A 17,414-nucleotide genomic window follows, 5' to 3' on the forward strand; every position below is an offset into this window, starting at 1 on the left:
ACAAGAGCAGTTTATGAATCACAATTTCTCTGAACATATTTAGCTGTTTTTCCAATCGTTCCTGATGCAGACAAAAAACTGGGACAGCCAGCAGGTACCGAGCAGTTTCTGCCCCTTTCCTGAAGCTGCTAAGAAACCGCTTTGTGTGGAGCATCACATTTTCCTAGCTGGTCAGCTCCAAAGTGGAATTTTCTCTGTTTCTTGGCTTAAGCTCACCAAAGGTTTGGATGAGGTTTTCTTTGCCAAACCACAGCAGCAGTAGAGGGTACACAGGACTCACAGTTATTCCACAGCAAAACAACTAAACATGTACATTTCCCAAAAGATCTTTATGTTACAGGGAGAAAGGGCTGTGGTCAGGCTTGAGATGTTTCAGAGTGTCTCACGTATGTGAGTCTGAACAAAATCAACCAGGTCACATTTTATAGCTCCTGTCTATGTGCTTTTTATAACCAGCTGGAAATACCGAGTCCTGCCTAGAGCATGAGCTGTCATCCCCCATCTGAAGTGTGTTTTGCCTGTCTCCTCTCATTGCTATAGCTACACTGTGCTGCCCAGTGCAGAGACACCCCAGCTAGTGAGGAGGGGAGGCATGTGATGCTGCAGTGCTGCCTTGTCTGTCTGAACCCAGTCAGCATCTGGAGGTAGTGGCAGCTCTAGGGTGGATCCAATGTCCTTTGAGGAGGTGGGAAGGCCCCCACTTTATCTCAGTGGATAGAGAGTTAGATTTGATATGGACAGACAGCGCTCTTACAGACTGAAAGGTATGTGAGGTGGGGGAAGCAAGCACAAGTACAGGCTGGGCAGATAACAGACTGGGAGCTCTGCTCTCCCTGAAGAGCAGGACTTGGGGATGTTGGTGGATGATAAGCTCAGTATGACCCAGAGATGTGCACTTGCAGCCCAGAAAGCCAACTGTGTCCTGGGCTGCATCAAAAGTAGCTTGACCAGCACCTCTACTCCACTCTGGTGAGACTCCACCCGCACTGTTGTGTCCAACTCCTTGGTCCCTGGCATAAAGAAGGACATGGATCTGTTGGAGCAAGTCCAGAGGAGGCCAGGAAGATGGTAAGAGGGCTGGAGCACTTCTGCTATGGAGACAGGCTGAGAGAGTTAGGGTTGCTCAGCCTGGAGAAGAGAAGGCTCCAGGGAGACCTTAGAGCCCCTTCTAGTACCTGAAAGGGCTCCAAGAGAGCTGAGAAGGGACTTTGGACAAGGGCTTGAAGTGATAGGACAAGGGAGGGTGGCTTTAAACTGAAGGAGGGTAGATTTAGATTAGATATACGAAACTCTTCACTGCAAGGGTGGTGAGGCACTGACAAAGGTTCCCCAGAGCACCTGTGGATGCCTCATCCCCAGAAGTGTTCAAGGCCAGATTGGATGGGACTTTGAGCAACCTGGTCTAGTGGAAGGTGTCCCTGCCCATGGCAGTGGGGTTGGAACTATATGCCCTTTAAGGTCCCTTCCAACCCAAACCGTTCTATGACAAAATAAAGTCCCAGAGTTTCAGGTGGTGCTGTAAAGGCACTGTTCTTTCCAATGGGTGCGAAGCTTTCCCACTGCCCTTTTGACTTTTAGCATATGGGCACCTGGCAAGTTTTGAAGTTAATATCTATTGCTGCTTTGCTATTAAAAAAAAAAAAAAAGGAAGGGGGATATAATCCAAGGGGCAGATTCACAACAAAAATTTGTATTGAATCTCTAAGATGGAATAAGGTACTTGTGGGAAGAAGGGAGTCTCCATGCTCTGTGGTCTGGGATCATTACCTGTCAGGGTGATGGATGCATGGCTGGGGGTTATGAACCTCAGGTCAAAAAGTGAGACAGTCAAGGAAGCAAGCTTTGAAGTGAGGCATGGGATCAAATAACTTATGGAGAGAGGAGAAACTATTATATCATAAACCAGAAAGCAAAGGAGGGTGTTAGGAAAAGAGAGGGAAGTACATTAAAAGAGAAATGGAAGGAGAGATGCTGAGGGCAGCCATGTGTCTTGGGTTCAAGAAGGGCACAGGAGAACCTCCCTGTGCTCAGTTTCAGACTTTACCTTTGCTTTAGGCTGGTAGTGATCTCTTCCACGTTAGAAGAGAACAGTACCAGTATGTTTCTTCATGCAAGCCTGAGGAACTTCAAACCCTGTATCTCTGTCCATGCTCAGGTTTCACTGCTGAGGTACAGCAGGTTTTTCAAACAAAAGAAATTTTCTCAATTATGAACATCTCAGCAGTTTCCCATCTGCTCCTAGCTGTCATCTGGCCCCTTCACAAGCCAAGCTGTAGATCTGCAGCAACAGACCCATTCCCTCCTCCCTGAGCAGAGCTTTTTGTCCCTCTCAAAGGTATCAGCATCCCCGACAGAAAAAAAAAATAAAAAAACCACATTACAGTCCCTTCAGCACTTTCTCACAGCACCAGAACTACCAAGGATTCAGTTATGGGATCCTCCTTAGAGTTTTGAGGTGGTTGTTTCAGGGTACACCATTACCAGATGTGTACAGACTTCATTTCTCCCCACTTTGACACAAACAACCTTCAGGCAAATTCACTCTCAAATGCCTCCTTTCTCTGCCTTTATATCACTTATCAGTTACTGATGTTTCAGGTGCTTCCCTTTGCATAATGCTGAACATCCCTTCCCTCCCTCCATCACCTGCCTCCCTCCCTCAGCAGCCAGTGAGCCATGCAGGAGTTCCCTAAACTGTTCTGTCTGCTGCTGGTTTGGGGCTTCCCAGTACATCTGCTCATTTTTGCTCAGACTGCAGTGATATTAACTGCATTGCAGACACAAATACTTTGCTCAGGTTCCTTAATTAGCTTCATCTTATTTTAGTTTGAAAAAAAACACGTTCTCTTTTTATTACACAAACTATTTCTTCTCTCTCAACCACTTGTGGTGCCCCAGCCAGTTTGCTTCCAAACCAGAGGGCTAAATTTAATCCCCCACTCCCCATTCAGCTTTCTCCATTTACAGTATTTTTTTGGTAATGCTTTTTTTTCCCCTTTCTTTTCTTTTCTGGGTTGGGTGTATGGGGTTTTTTTTCCCTTCTTTCCAAGAGGCTGGGCTTCCTTTTCTGTCCATAAGCCCTCCTATTTCCCCCTGCCCCCTGGATGCCTGCCTACCTTTACTCTAAAATCCAGAGGAGGATCCAATACACTTAGTTTGCCAGCTCTTCAAGAGGTATCTAAGGAGGCTGACAGGAGTTTGATGGTCTCTTTTGCAGCCAGTGGCAGCTAATGTGGTCTGAAACCCTCTCTCTCTTTTTTGCCATTCACACACAGTACTTACTCTTCAAGCCTGCTGCTGCTGCCACTGCCTGAAAGGACCTGAAATACCACACAGGGAATTTTGATTTCTTCTGGGGATCCGGGGAAGAAAAAAAAAAAAGGCAGGAAAACTCATCCGGAGATTGTGAAGAAGACATACAGGAACAGCAAGAAGTGGCAAGCTCTTTCCTTCTTGAACACCAAAAAAGACCTCATTTCTCTGCCAGGTGTATGGGACTTAGATTTTGGAAGCACTGCACTGAATTGTTAAAGGTAACGTATCATACTTTCCTCCCTGCTCTCTTTGGTGTCTTTTCCTTAACTTTCCTAAGTGCTCTAGAGAAGCAGGCTCTCAGTCAGGGGATTGGTCGTTTCCCTGCTAAGCAACTAGCAGAGAAATGTGAGAAAAGTTGGAAAATAATTGAGCCTGAGCTTCTTCACAGTTTCCCTCTTGCAAGCAGTGTTGCTGTGAGAGGGGAGCCTGCGCCTGGAGTGTGCCCCGGCGTGATGGTCCTCACCAGCATCCCACCCCTTACAGGGAACAAACTACAGCCAGAGGCAACAGCTGTGTGTCAAGTTTGCTGGTTGGCTTGGGGAAGGGAGGGAAAGCAAAGATGGCTTAAGTGGTCCCATAGCCAAAACCACGAGGCAGGAGAGCAGAGACAGGTTATCCCTGTTCTCCCTCCCAAACAGACCCTCCAACCCATCGGTGTTTCTTTGTGATGGATTTCAGCTGCCGCTGGGGCTCGGGGGATGTGTCTGATCCTGCTCCTGAGCTCTGGGGATGGAAGCTGCCGGCGCAGTGATTTGTTGAGAGCATCCTGACCAGTGCCGAGTTTTCTCATGGTCACTGCTTTGATCGGTGTCATTGCTCTGCCACGGGGCAGGCAAAGGGCAACCCCTGAGCTGGAGGGGTGTGAAGCTCTGTAGGGGCTGACAAGTTCAGGAAGAGAATGAAAAGATCCGGGATGCTGGAGGGTTTTACAATGCTCTCCTTGCATGAAGATGTCAGGGATCAGCGGCTGGCAGAGTCCCCTGGGTTATTTCCAGTGAATTGCTCCAGGCATTCCTCAGTACCTGCCCGCTTCCCGAATCCATTTGCAGACGAAGCATATTTTTAGCAGTAGTTTTCAGGGAGCTGAGCTCTCCTCCAGAAACGGACAGAGCAAAAACAACTTTATTTTTCAGAATCTCTGTCAGAAATTTCTTTCTTCTGATTAATTTACTTCTTTTCAAGACTTTTCATTTAAACCTTGCATTCAGCATCCCTCTGCACACAGCAGAAAGCGTATGTTTTAACCTTTTCCTTTTGAGTGGTTTAGCCAAAAAATGTCAGTTTGAAAAGCTTTCCTTGCTGTCTAAAATAGCTTTGCCAGATGTGGAAAGGGGGAAACATCCCACAACGAAATAGCTGGGAGAGAGGAATTTCTCAGCATTCCTCACTGCTTTGGCTTTCAGCTATAAGCTCCCGGTAAAGGATGTTGGCTGGGCAGAGGGGCCAGTGGTTTGGGGACCAGGTTTGGTGGGTTTTCAGATTGTGAAAAGGCACTTTTGGAAGTTGAACTCTTTCTTTCTTTGCTTTGGTTGTTTGACGTTATGTTTTCCTGCTGGCTTCAAGAGACTGTTTCTGCCTGACAGGTCAAAGGGGAGATGTTGCCCCTTTCTGAGATGTTTTGAGTTGCTGTCAGAGTGCAGGAAGGGGAGGCATCACCTCCCACCATCACTGGATGGGGCAGAGGCTGAGCTCTTTCTGCAGCCTGAGCAGTCTTTGGGGAGAAGCTCCATCTGTTCCACTTGAACTGCTGTTTAATGTTTCCTGTAATCACCTCTGTGTACAGCAGCAGGGTTTAACAGCAGCACGAGGGCTGGAGGATGGATGGGCAATGACAGACGACAAGATAGGAAATTGAGGGTGTGAAAGAGATGCAGGGAAAAATTTATTAAGGAAAACTAGATATTAAACAAAAATCAGCAAACAGCAGCTCATCAATATAAAATACTCCCCAATTAGTGAAGAACATTAAGGGGTTTTTAGAGGAGAAGGGAATAGATGGTATCACTTAAAAGATAGAAATGAATGAATGAATCCGTAAACGAAAATAACCCCAGATTGCTGTTCAGTGCTCTGCTATCACTCAGAGATGTGCATAATGATTAGGAACCCTGGAACTCCAAAATCCACTCCATTATTGGTCTTTTCTCTCCTCTTCCCTCTCTGGGGCAGATCCTCTGCAAACGTAAGTTGCACAGACTGAGTGACTTCATTGCCTTCCCATGCTGACTTACATCCAGCGGGAACGTGGGCTGGTGGAGGGCCAACTGGTCTCATTTTAAAAATCAACGGGACCTTTCTTAGCTGCCTGAGGCATCTTTTCCACCACCACCCGCCTCCGTCTCCTTGCTTCGCCCTTTCCCTTGCCAGTGGTGGGACGGCTGCACTACCACAAGACAACCTAACCCAAGCTGTCCTCCTCCTCCTCTTTCCCCCCTTGCCCAAACCCGCTGCAGCCTCCACGTGTGGAACAAGCCGGGCTGTGTGTGCCGCTCTCAGGCAGCTTCCCAGCAGCAGCAACAAAAGCCGTGTTCATAGCGGGTCTGGACCACATAGGGAGCCAGCGCGCGACGGCTGCCGAGCAGCCCAGAGCAGCCGGGGCTGTTTAGAGAGTGAAGGAGAGAGAGGGACAGCAAAGAGAGGGAGCTGTTATATTTAAAAAAAAAAAAATAAAAAAATAAAAAAATAAAAATACTTGAGCCGAGTGCAACAACGGAAACCTTACAGTTTACTTTTAAAAAATCAGAGCTTCCTTGTGAGCGGGCAGAACAGCCCAGCCTGTGTGCGCGGGGCAGGACTGCGGGCTCTGCTGTGTGCACAAGGGCGGTGTGTGAGCGCTGCCTCCCTCCCCTCCCTCTCAATGGGCTCACAGTATAAATCTAAAGAAGCTTTTTGTTGGCCTGATGAATAGGCAGGGGGTTTTGTCGCGCTACCCGCGCTGCCTTTTTTGAGATGCTTCACACCGAGATTTTTTTCCTCCATGTGCTTTTCATCGGACTTTCCTTTTTTAGAAAAATTTCCATGTCTCCCTTGTATGATATTCCCCCTCCCCGGTGATTGCTCCGTACAGACCAGAGAGCAGAAGGGTGGGGGAAGGATGAGAAATACCAGAATCATTCGACTTGGGTACCCCAAGACTCTCTATGTGTTTTAGCTTTTGAGGTGTTAAGTAGCAGCCCCACAGACTACCTTGGTCTAATTTCCTTCCCGTGCTTTACAAGCCCAGCCACTGTGCAATCGGCTTCAGTGATCTCATGCTCCCGATGGCTTCAGCCCCTTGACAGAGGCAGCTGGAGCCGTGTCACTACTGCTGTGAGCAAGTGAGGATGAGGGAGGTGATGTGGCTCAAGTATGTTGGTCATAAAGCAAGGTCCAAAAGCCACTAGGACTCCATTCCTGCTGTATAAGCTTCACAGAAGTAGCCTAGGAGCCATTTTCCGTGGCTCTGGCTGTCCCTGAGGCTGGCTGAGGGGGAAACCTTGTTGAAACCCAGGGGAAAACTGGGGAGCTGGAGAGGAGGAGAGAGTGGAGGCCACAGAAAGAGCTCTGCTGAGAGAAGGGACCAAGAGATGAAATCAGGGGAATGGGAGACCTCTGATAAGTATAATCTTCTGGGGTTTCACCTTTGTAGTTGCTCCTTATGTCAACCAAGGCGTGGCAACACATGGCTCTTCTATTTATCCCACTGCAAGCCAGGAGGCACCTGGGTCAGCTGAAGTAGGGAGAATTTTGGGCAACACCCATAATTAATCCAGGGGAGTAGTCCTACCTCATTGCTCAGTTCCTCCCAGGTTGTCACTGCGTCCTGATTGTGTGTAGGCTTATGACGGAAAGGAGAGGTGACTTCTGTGAAAAACTTGGGTGATGGGATGTCCCAGGAGAGGCAGGTCTGGGTGGTTTGACCTGGTAGATGTGCTTGCTATGAGATTACTGAGGCACCACATGAATCTCAAACACGAGGATAGTCCTGGTTGCCACCATGTTATCAGGGAACTGCCTGGGAGCCAGGGATCTTCTGACAAACCTTAGTGTGGAGGAGCTGAACCCAGCCTTCCTCTGTGCTCAGCGATGGGTAGGGCAGATCCTGGAGGAAAGGTACTGGCTTCAACAGAGGCCACATCAGGCAACATGAGACAAAAGGGTTTCTGCTAGAGCAAACACGTCACATTGCAGGGATGAAATGATCAGGAAAGGAAATTTCTTCTGGCAGGGTGGTGCTCATGTGTTAGGCCTGAGAAGAGTAAAATTGTCTATTAAGCCATGCCAAATAAACTTAGTGTGCATTAGCGGGAGAAGCGGGAGAATATGGAATGTAAATACTCATGCTTCAAGGCAGAAGGTGACCACTAAATGCCTTGTGTTAAAAAGAAACTTCCTCCTCAGCCATTTATTCCCTATTTTTTAATGATGAGAACTTTGCTCTGAAGCTGGTAATATAGGTCTTGTCCAAGACAGGATACTGGTCTAAACACACCATTAGTTTCATCTGGTCTGGCAATTTCCATGTACCTTTGGCTTCTTCAATGCCTTCGGTTAACAGTGGGTAGAGCACTCGGACACTCTATTATTCTTTTAATTAATGGTGTAGACAACCACTGAAAGACAAAAGAAATCATCTGTGATGGCTGCAGGACATACAGATTTGACTTAAGAAATTTAAAAAGGAATAATCTGACAGGGGAAAAAAGATCCATAGGGGAAACTAATGGGAAATAATGAAGAAACATCTTCTGCCTGAGGTTAGATCACAGACTGGATGAGAAAGGTGTGTGAAGAAAATGCAAAGGCCAGCAGATGATAAACAGATGAAAACATTGCTGATCCCTTCCAGCTGGAGCTCCCATTTATCATTCACACCTATGCTGGGAGAGCAGACTCCGTGCTGGTGATTGAATAACCTGTAATCCACGGCAAAACCTGCTGCTCCTGCTGGGCTCCTGTATGGGGTCAGGGATAAACACCCCTGGAAATCCCTGGGCACTGCAGGCTTTGCACAGGGCAGGGACAGATTCAGTAGTTTTGCTGGCACAAATCTACTCACTTCAGAAGATTACTCTGGCTTAACAGTCCTGTGGTAGAACAGCTATAGATCTCAGTGTAATTAACATTACATCATCTGTACCGCAGATTCAAGGTTGAAATAATCATGTAGATTACATATTGAAAATTACAGGATGGATTTCATATAAATTATTAACTGTCACTATTACTTAGCCCAGAAAAATAGTTTCTGTGGTGTTTGGTGTATAAATAATAACCCAGTACCTCTATAGCGCTCAGCTTCAACGTAATGCTTCGGTGCTGTACCACAACAAATACACTCCCATTCTGTAATAACCAGTCTGCAAATGATGTCTTTTCCTCTGTTGTAAATTATACTGTGCAGTTACTGCCACTGCTGCTATTGCATTCAGACTGGTAAGTAAATAATACTCTTTCTCTACCATTGTATCTGGGGTTTAAATAGTACCCTGTCCTCATACAATAGTTGGCATGTAAGTGTCACCCTCATCCTGCCCAGCACTTTGGAGTGCACAGAACATCCTACTGCTGCAGAAGAAATTGCAGCTTTCCTCTCCGTAGTATTTGCCCTCTAAATATTACTCTGCTGTTTTATATAGCATTTATTGTATAAATAATACCCTACTGCCTTATAGTAATTGATATGTTGGTGATCCCCTCAGGCTGCAGGTTTCTTACTCTGCTAACACTGCCTACTACACCAGTGCTAGGTGGCACAGCAGGGCTGTGCAGAGAGGGACACTGGGCTCCCAGCTTAGCCCTTCACCACTGTTACTTGGGCCTTCTCTCAAAACCAGGGTGGTCAATGGCCACAGAGCCAATGCTGTCCTGCAGCCATCACTGTGTGTTAGCAGGAAAACCCCTTTTCTTAACCAGCAACCCCATAGGATCATGACCCTTCCTGCTGTCCTTCAAGATCATGAGCTACTTTTCCAGAGATAGGGTAAAATCCTTGAACCTCTGTAATTCCCAGATTCCCTGCAGTTTGCCTCCTAAAAGAAACAACCCCTTGATCTAACTTACAGCAGAGATCACCTACTAGTCCTACTGTATGGTTTCCTGCCTGTTATAGGAGACATGCAATTATTCAGCACCACCAATAATGTTGTGTTTAGCAGAGGACTTCATTGCTCTTGTTGTTAAGCTCTGAATCTGCCCAGCATTTTGAAATGCTTCAGACCAGCCCCAACACACCCCTGAACCTTTGTGCAATGCTGTACCCTTTTCATCTGCAAAATCATTCCAGTATTAGCACAGCAATGGGAATATGCACCTTCCTTTGTACCTTTCAGTATTTGGGACCATTCTGGCCATTCTTTTGCTGTAGCCAGATAGGCATGTGGGTTACAGGCATGAAGAATCTCAGAGTCAACCAAGATCTTCATTTCAGTTTATCTTCAGTGCTGTGCATCCAGCTCTCCCTAGTACACACAACATATCTCTAAATTGGATCACCCAGGTACCATCATCCCTCTGAGCAATACAGCACCGAGTTCAGTGTGGGCTACAAAGCCTTCCTGAGAAATTAGATAAATTCTCAGGTGAGCTGGTCTCTGCTGGATATCATGCTGCCCCTTTTCCAGCTTTTAAATCCACACAGGACACACCACTTCTGCTCCTGTTTTGGTCATTTTTAGACAATGCTACTGCCCTCTTACTTGAATATGCATATCAAACCCACATAAACCCATGTACTTTATGAATATTATGCTTAGCCTTTTCTTTCCTAGGTGCTAAGGTCCTCTGCTCCCCCTATATCCTCCATGGTAGCTCACCTGTTCACATATTGATGGAGAAAAGGTGTTTTGATAGCTTCAGAAACATAGTCTAGCTCCAAAGAAAAGAAGCTTGGGGATTTTTGTGCTTGAAATGGAAAGCACTTTCTCACACTGCAGTCTCAGAGTAATGCTGAAGTTTTACTCAAGCCTCCATTATGTGTATTAGTGAAAGTGAAGATAAATACTCTGATTGGCACCTTCTCTTCAACCCTAGCACAGTTAATTTCCAATTTCTGCTATTCTACAACCGGATTGCTCTCTGTTCTGCAACCATAAATGCAGCTGGCTGCTTTTCTGTGGATCTGTATGTGGTATCTCAACCATCAGAGATGTCTTTCTCTTCTATGCTGTTGGGTATAATTAAACAATAATGTTTCTAAACTCATGGGGTATGAGGGTCATTAGGCACTCAGCTGATTGGATTAATCTCCCTTATAAAATTAGTCCTTTTCCAGAGGCTGCTTTAGGGACTGAAAGCCTGTTTTGCAGCAGAGTCTCCAGAGAGAAGAAGTTCTGCAAATTCCATTAGGTGTCTTGCTCATCCATTTACATCTTTAAGTTTTGAAATGCTGTGCAAAATTTGGCAGGTCACTGGAGTTTTACTGAAATATTTTGACATTCCCAGAAATCTCACAGCATCTCACAAGAGAGCACAAGAGAGTATCCTTTGCAATTGTGTCAAAACCTGTACTCAAAATCTTTGAAAGCTCTGTTTAGAAGCCATCTGCTAGCTTTGTTAATGATTAGTGGGGCTGATTTCTCTTGCTCTCCAAAATACTTGTGACATCCTTATGGTGAGAAGGAGATTGCACTGAGTTGTGCACAGAGCAAGCACAGAGCTCACAGCCTAAGGAGAGAAGATGTCCAACATGGCTTTTGAACATCCCCAATGCCCACAGGGGACTCAAGAGGCCCCAAATATTGGCTGGACAAGCCTGGAGTCTGCATGGACCAAGCTTTGAGGGCCAGAACAAATATCACCATAGACCCTTACCTTCCCAATATACTTCCATTAAAAATAATTTATTTAAAGTATGACTAATTCAACCATGTTTGCAGAAATGCTCATCCTAAATGTTAGACAATATTTTTGTTTTGAACATACAGCTGTCAACTAGTTCTCCTGAACATTACTCCTCTTGTGTGGTTTATTTAAATTGTGGATCAATGTCCACTAATGCTGTGATGGCTCTCCACTCCCTGACAGTGCCCAAATGTTATGAATGATTAGATGCAGTTCTCACACTGTGTATAAAAGCCTTACAGTGTTTTCTTTGCTATATTGTCTTAAGGAATTAGTTCTTCTCCTGTCTGAAGGCAGAGTTCTCTGTACAAGCTTGTGGTGGTCTAAACATCCTCTTGAGGGCTCTCTCTGATGTCTTTTTGGGACTTGCAAACAGTTACCAGTCTAGACTAGGTTTTAATATGAGATCTTGGGCTTAATATTCCCAACCTCAGAGGTAAATGGCATCTTTACTGCTGATTCCAGTGGTGACTGGATCTGGCCACCAGATAATTTACCTACCCATCTTATTGGAAGAATGACAAGACAGGTTGGTTAAAATAGATCATAATTATTATTTGCCTTTGAATTGGTCTTTTATGCCAATAGTATAATACAAATTTTCCTTTTTTACAGTTTCCTTTGCTATCACTGCATGTTTGAGTTAAAATATCAACATAGCATGCTCCAGGATCCGTTTTAAAGCCTACACCTTGTCCACTAATGCTGGACCATATTTGCAGGTTTTAAGCACTTTGCTAGGCAGTTATTTTGCCTGCAAGGGGATCTGTGTTGGTGCCTTTCTGTTCCTCAAAATGTGGGCACTGTTGGTTTTAAGCTGTTCCACATATCTCTGGAAAAACAACATTTTCTGTTGCCCTTACAGAACACTTCACCAAACACTGGACAACATTTTGGCATTTTTTCTTAACCACATCTCATACACAGGAATTTATTTACCTCTCAGAAAAGTTGGTATTCCCATCTAATTGCTGTTTTGGTTTCCTCCATACCTCACTTTCTCTTTTTGAAGGTATGACATATGGACTTTGCTTAGCAAACTGTAGATTCAGGCTTAGCAGAAGCAGCTCTCCAAATGTCTGTGGCTTATGTTAAGGTTAAATTTCATTCCCTTCACAGTCTACAGCTCACAGAACAATTTTATATTTCATATAAGAGCCTTGCTTTTATTCAGGATTCCCGTGGTCTCCCCAAATTCACATTTGTGCTCTCTAGGCTTGACCGGCAGCACACTTTCTAGACTGCAAGATCTTTAAGGCAAAGACTGTTGTCTGCCTGTGCTGGGTTAATTCACTGGAGGCCTGAGATCTGAGCTGTAATGAAAGGATTATTGATATTCATTCATTGACCCTAGACTGAAACATTTTGAAGAGGGTAATTGTCTTCGTCTTGCTCTCTCTTTCAATGTCACATCCACACAGTTGCTCCTAAGTAATACCGTACCTCAGCCCACTCATAGAATCGTGTATGTGTAGAGAGAAGGTTCTATATATACATGATATACCTTCAGGTCAACAAGTTTGGCTGTTTCAAGTGCAGTGTCTCCACTCTTTAGGGTACTTTCACCATGTGTTTGAAGGGAACAGACCTTTCAGTGTGGGCAGAGTTTTGAGAAGACACTGAGACCTCCTTTGGAAAAAAGGAAAAGGCTGTGATTGAGTTTTGGACCCAGTGATGGGTCTTACGTGATTAAAAATGTATCCTTTTACATGTGTTACCTTTTTCAGAAAGTGTTTGTATGAAGGGGAATCTTTGGACTAAGCCAAAATTGAAATCTCAAGACAGGAAAGTGAAACTCTTCTGGCAATTATTCTCTCTCCTGTGCTGAGGGGACTCATTATCTGTCCTTCTGGGTGGATGAATACATCACAAAGAGAACGACATGCACCTTCATGAAGGGCCAGGGGCTGGAAAAGAACAATTTCCGAGGCATCTTTTCCATCACCTTGTTTCTTCCCTTCCAGCTTCCTGCCAGTCTCATAAAGAAGGACTTAAGGCTTTTGAGGTCTCTGATGGATTATCCTTCTCAGTGGCAGATCCAAAACAAGCTTGTTTGGCTGTTATCTTCTTTCTTGTCATGTTTTGTTTTCTGCTGTACAATTTGGCCTGGTTCTAAAGCACCACTATAGTAGAAAAAAAACAAGAGAAAGATTTATTTTCTGCCTGGAGTCACCATTGGTTTCTTCCCAAGAAGAAAAGAACAGGCTGAACCAAAGGGAGGAATTACTATTTCAACAAAGTGACTTGACAAGTGAATAGGAGCAGTGGATGTGTGTCTGTGCACAATGGAACTGTCCCTAACAAGGAGAGCTGAGCATCCCCCAGTCTTCCCTACATGGTGAAATCCCTTTTGAAAGGCTGATGCAGGACAGGGCAGTTGACTGCGCTTGGAGGTACCTCTATTCCCCAAAAGGAATGGAGCAATATTAAATTAAACAGAGCACTTACAGACTGAGCCAGTCAAATTAAGTTAAACACACACTGTGTGTCTTAGTTAAGAGGGAAGACAGCACTGCACCTCAGAATGGTCTCCTGGTACATGAACAAAAAAAGGAAGGAACTGTACAGGGATACAGAAGATGCTCAGAGGGCTGGAGCTCCTCTGCTATGGGGACTGCCTGAGAGCTGTTCAGCCTGGAGAAGAGAAGGCTCCAGAGATACCTTAGAGCACCTTCCAGTACCTGAAGGGGCTACAAGAGAACTGGATATAGAGTTTGGACAAGGACTTGGAGTGATGGGACAAGGGGGAATTGTCTTGGCCTGAAAGAGAGCAAGTTTAAATTAGATGTTAGGAAGAAACTCTTTCCTGTAAAGGTGTTGAGACATCAGTACATGTTGTCCAGAGAAGCTGTGGATATCCCAGTGCTGGAAGTGTTCAAGGCCAGGGTGGATAGGCCTTGAGCAACCTGGTCTAGTGGAAGGTGTCCCTGCCCATGGCAGTGGGGTTGTCACTAAATGATCTTTAATGTCTCTTCCAACCCAAACCATTTTATGATTCTATGACTACCAGGTGCCATGAGATGGCAATGGCTGGGGGAGTGATTGAGGTTGAATATAATGAGAAAACATGAAAAAAAGAGATTATCTGGTGAGATTTTAATGGGCCTTAGACCATCCAAACACTTACAGGAAAGTCCCTGGTTTGCACAGCCAGACAGCAGCCATGGACACTGCCCCTGCTCAGCACCCACTGACTGCTTGGCTCAGTCCCTGAAGGGAATGCATTGTCCACATAATCTTTCACCACTGCTAAAACTGTCAAGAGCGGGACAAAGTGGTCTGGGAGAGCTGGTCAAGGAGGAAATGAGAGGAGACAGTGAACCATTCTCCTGCTGTCATGCATGAGGCAGTTTCACAGGGTGCAATGCCCAGCCATTGATTAAGTTTTCCTAGAACCAGAGATGGGAGTGAAAAGCTGCTTCTCTTCCTTAATCCTTCCTGTACCATTCAGGCTCCTAGAGAAGTACAAGCTGGCATGGCTGTTTTGTGCTCGATTTAGTTGTCAGAGGTTTGCTGGCAGAGGAAATGGAGAAGTAGGAGAGTCTTGCTCAACACAGCCAAGGCAGCAAAACCCTCATTTATAGTCTGAATGTGAAACTTGTGGTCTCTTTATACTGTGTGCCCTCTCCATAAAGTGGAAGGCAAAGTGAGCCCAGTGCCCCCAGAACTGAGGTTCATCATATCAGTACCAGACAGCAGACAATTTTGATTAAAACCCAGTCCAATATTTTGGTTAAGACTCTTCTTCTGGCACCAGGGTCCATGAGATCCTTCAGCAGCAGTGGCAAAACCCACTTGCTTTGTGGCCAGGGGATCACATTGCTGCCAGAAAAAATATCTGGAGTCCTAGTGAGTAGAGGCTGAGAGGAAAAGCTCTTTTTCTCCTAGGAGACTCCCTCTGCTTGCCTTGCACAAAGAATCTGTGTGAACGTTTGATATGCATATGCCTTTCTAAAGAGCCACAAATACTTTGAGTATCCAGAATCAGGAGAAAACAGTAATCCCTTGCTTCTACACTGAAAATGCCAATGATCTGCACAGTAGGAAGAGATGCTTCTCCATCTTCTGGAGGAAGTAAAAAGTATGTCAAGAAATTGGTAGACTCCAAATCTTGCAGATCGTTTATGACAACTGGCAACAGTCACTTGGACCACTGGCACTACTGCCTGAACAGCACGTGGCAGGATGGCTCCCCTCTTTCCAGCCAGTAACCAGAAAAACCCAGGCCCTCTCTCATACCATTTGCCCTTTTGTCTTCCAGGTCATCCCAAAGGGAGGATCAATTTGAGATTCCACCTTCCTAGCAAAACTAAACTGTTCACGTCTTGAATTTATGAGACAGGAAATCTACTTGGGAGGAAAGCTGGGGCTGAAACAGCTCTATTTAAGTAAATCTAAGCACAGTGTTTACACAATGTCTGGAATTAATGCAGAGAAAACTTTCAGGTGCCAACTTTGGAAAGAGAAAATGGGGAGCAAAAAGAGGCAGATACTGAGACTGTGATGAAGCTGGAAGCTCTTCCTCTAGGTTGGATGAAAGGTTGCTTTTAGTGCTGTCAAGCACCAGCAGTACTCTGTACTCGCTAAGGCAAAGACCAAATGGGATATGATTGTTCACTTATCTCTTTTGTGTCGAGCTGTGACAGTATGGGGAGGTTTAGTATTACCAGCTTGGTGTATTCCCAGCATGAACGGCCTCACCAAAGATGGTGATGGAGCTTGATACATGTAGCACATCAGCAGAAAGTGTCCTTAACAAGAGGTTGCTGCAGCTTTTGTATCTTATAAGAGCTGCTGATTGATGTGAAGACATTAATGCAAGCAGAGGCCACGCACAGTTTTACACAACTGATATGAGCCAGAAATGTGGCCACCCTACATGTCATTAGTCTAATCCAATGTGTGGCCATTGCAGGGGCCCTGGAGCCATACTTGTGTTCTTGTGGCTCTCACCTTGAATCTCCTGAGTTTGTTGTCATTCCAAAGCAGCATGATGTTTTCCTGTCTGCCTGGAGCACAGCAAGACAAAAAATCATTGCCATTGTGAAACTGGCAGGGGGCAGCTCCATTATGTCTCTTCCAGTCCCTCCCAATGCTCTGTTAGGTGAACTTCCACATCCCATTTCTTAGGAGCACACAGGAGTATCCAAGGATTTGGGGTAGCTGAGTTATCGATTACGGACAGTAACTAGCAAAGTCAGTGAAGACTTAGGTCTCTGTGCCTATGGACTCTACTATATCAAAATGTGGTTTCAAAGACTTTCTTGATTTCTAGAAAACCAGCCTTCTGAAGGGCAGAGGTGGGTCAGAGCAGAAGGGTTGTCTGTGAATTCTTTAAGGTGTCTTACAACCCAAACTGTTGTAAGTTTCTGTGGAATCTTCTCCCAGCATAGAGACACTGCAGAGATTTGCTTTTCTGCAGTCACATTCACACCTTGCTCTGTAGCTGCATCTTCACACCTCACATCCAGGGAGAGTCTGGTTTCTCTTCTTTTGTGTTTTTGTATCTTTCCCCTTAGTGAAGGGGAGCTTCACTAAAGGCTGACAGCAGCTCCAGAAAAATAGTGTAAAGGGTGTAAGGAGACTTTATGAAGTGCATAATCACCCATCAATCTCTAAAAGTTAGATGTCTAACAGTGCTCCAGGCTCCTTTGCCAGCTGACAGAAATGGCTGAACCCCTCTTTAACGGTCCTCAGCTGAGACATCTATTTCATAAGGAGATGAATTGCTCTTTAGAAATTTCTATTTCTCTTCTTGGACTAGAGAGGATTTTGAGTGTGAGCTTCAGCCAGTCTCAAAGGCTCATTGTTCCCCTGAATTCAGAGGCTTCAGGGGCCGTTTGAGTGTGGCTCTGACTTTCCATATCGAGCAGACACTCGGAGCCATGGCAGCCCAGGGCTTGGTGCTCATCCCACACCTTGCATGAAAGGCTCCAGCTGTCATCTGCCATAATGGGCATTTTGAAACTTCTCTGTCCATGAAGGATAGAAAAATTACTGGGGTGTGTGTTGCCAGTAGCAGATGGTTCTGATTTCCCTGGAAGAGAGTTTTGGGAGGGCTGGTTTTATGGGCTTCTGCTGTTCTGGAGCCTGCGTGTTTAGCTTGCTGCTGAAGTCAAGGAAGATGTAATGTAAAACCAATGTAAATCAGGGAAAGATGAGAGCTGTTCTGTGGTAGATATCAAAAAAAGAGATAAATGCTTGTAAAAGTTTTTGTGTTCAGTAGGATGTTTGTTTCTGACCATATGTCTGAGCTCAGCTGACTAACAGAACCTGAA

The 17,414-nt window shown here is 45.3% G+C and overlaps 1 protein-coding gene across 1 annotated transcript in view; it reads left to right on the forward strand.

Moving 5' to 3' along the window:
* The first annotated feature begins 3,510 nt into the window (after positions 1–3,510).
* Positions 3,511–17,414, forward strand: part of ACAN (aggrecan) — a 46,493-nt gene continuing 32,589 nt past the window's right edge. The window contains 1 exon segment of the mRNA XM_027644628.1: positions 3,511–3,533. The gene's annotated coding sequence lies outside the window, so the exon portion shown is untranslated.

Source organism: Corapipo altera, unplaced genomic scaffold (assembly GCF_003945725.1).
Source record: "Corapipo altera isolate COAL_440 unplaced genomic scaffold, ASM394572v1 50, whole genome shotgun sequence".
NCBI lineage: Eukaryota > Metazoa > Chordata > Aves > Passeriformes > Pipridae > Corapipo > Corapipo altera.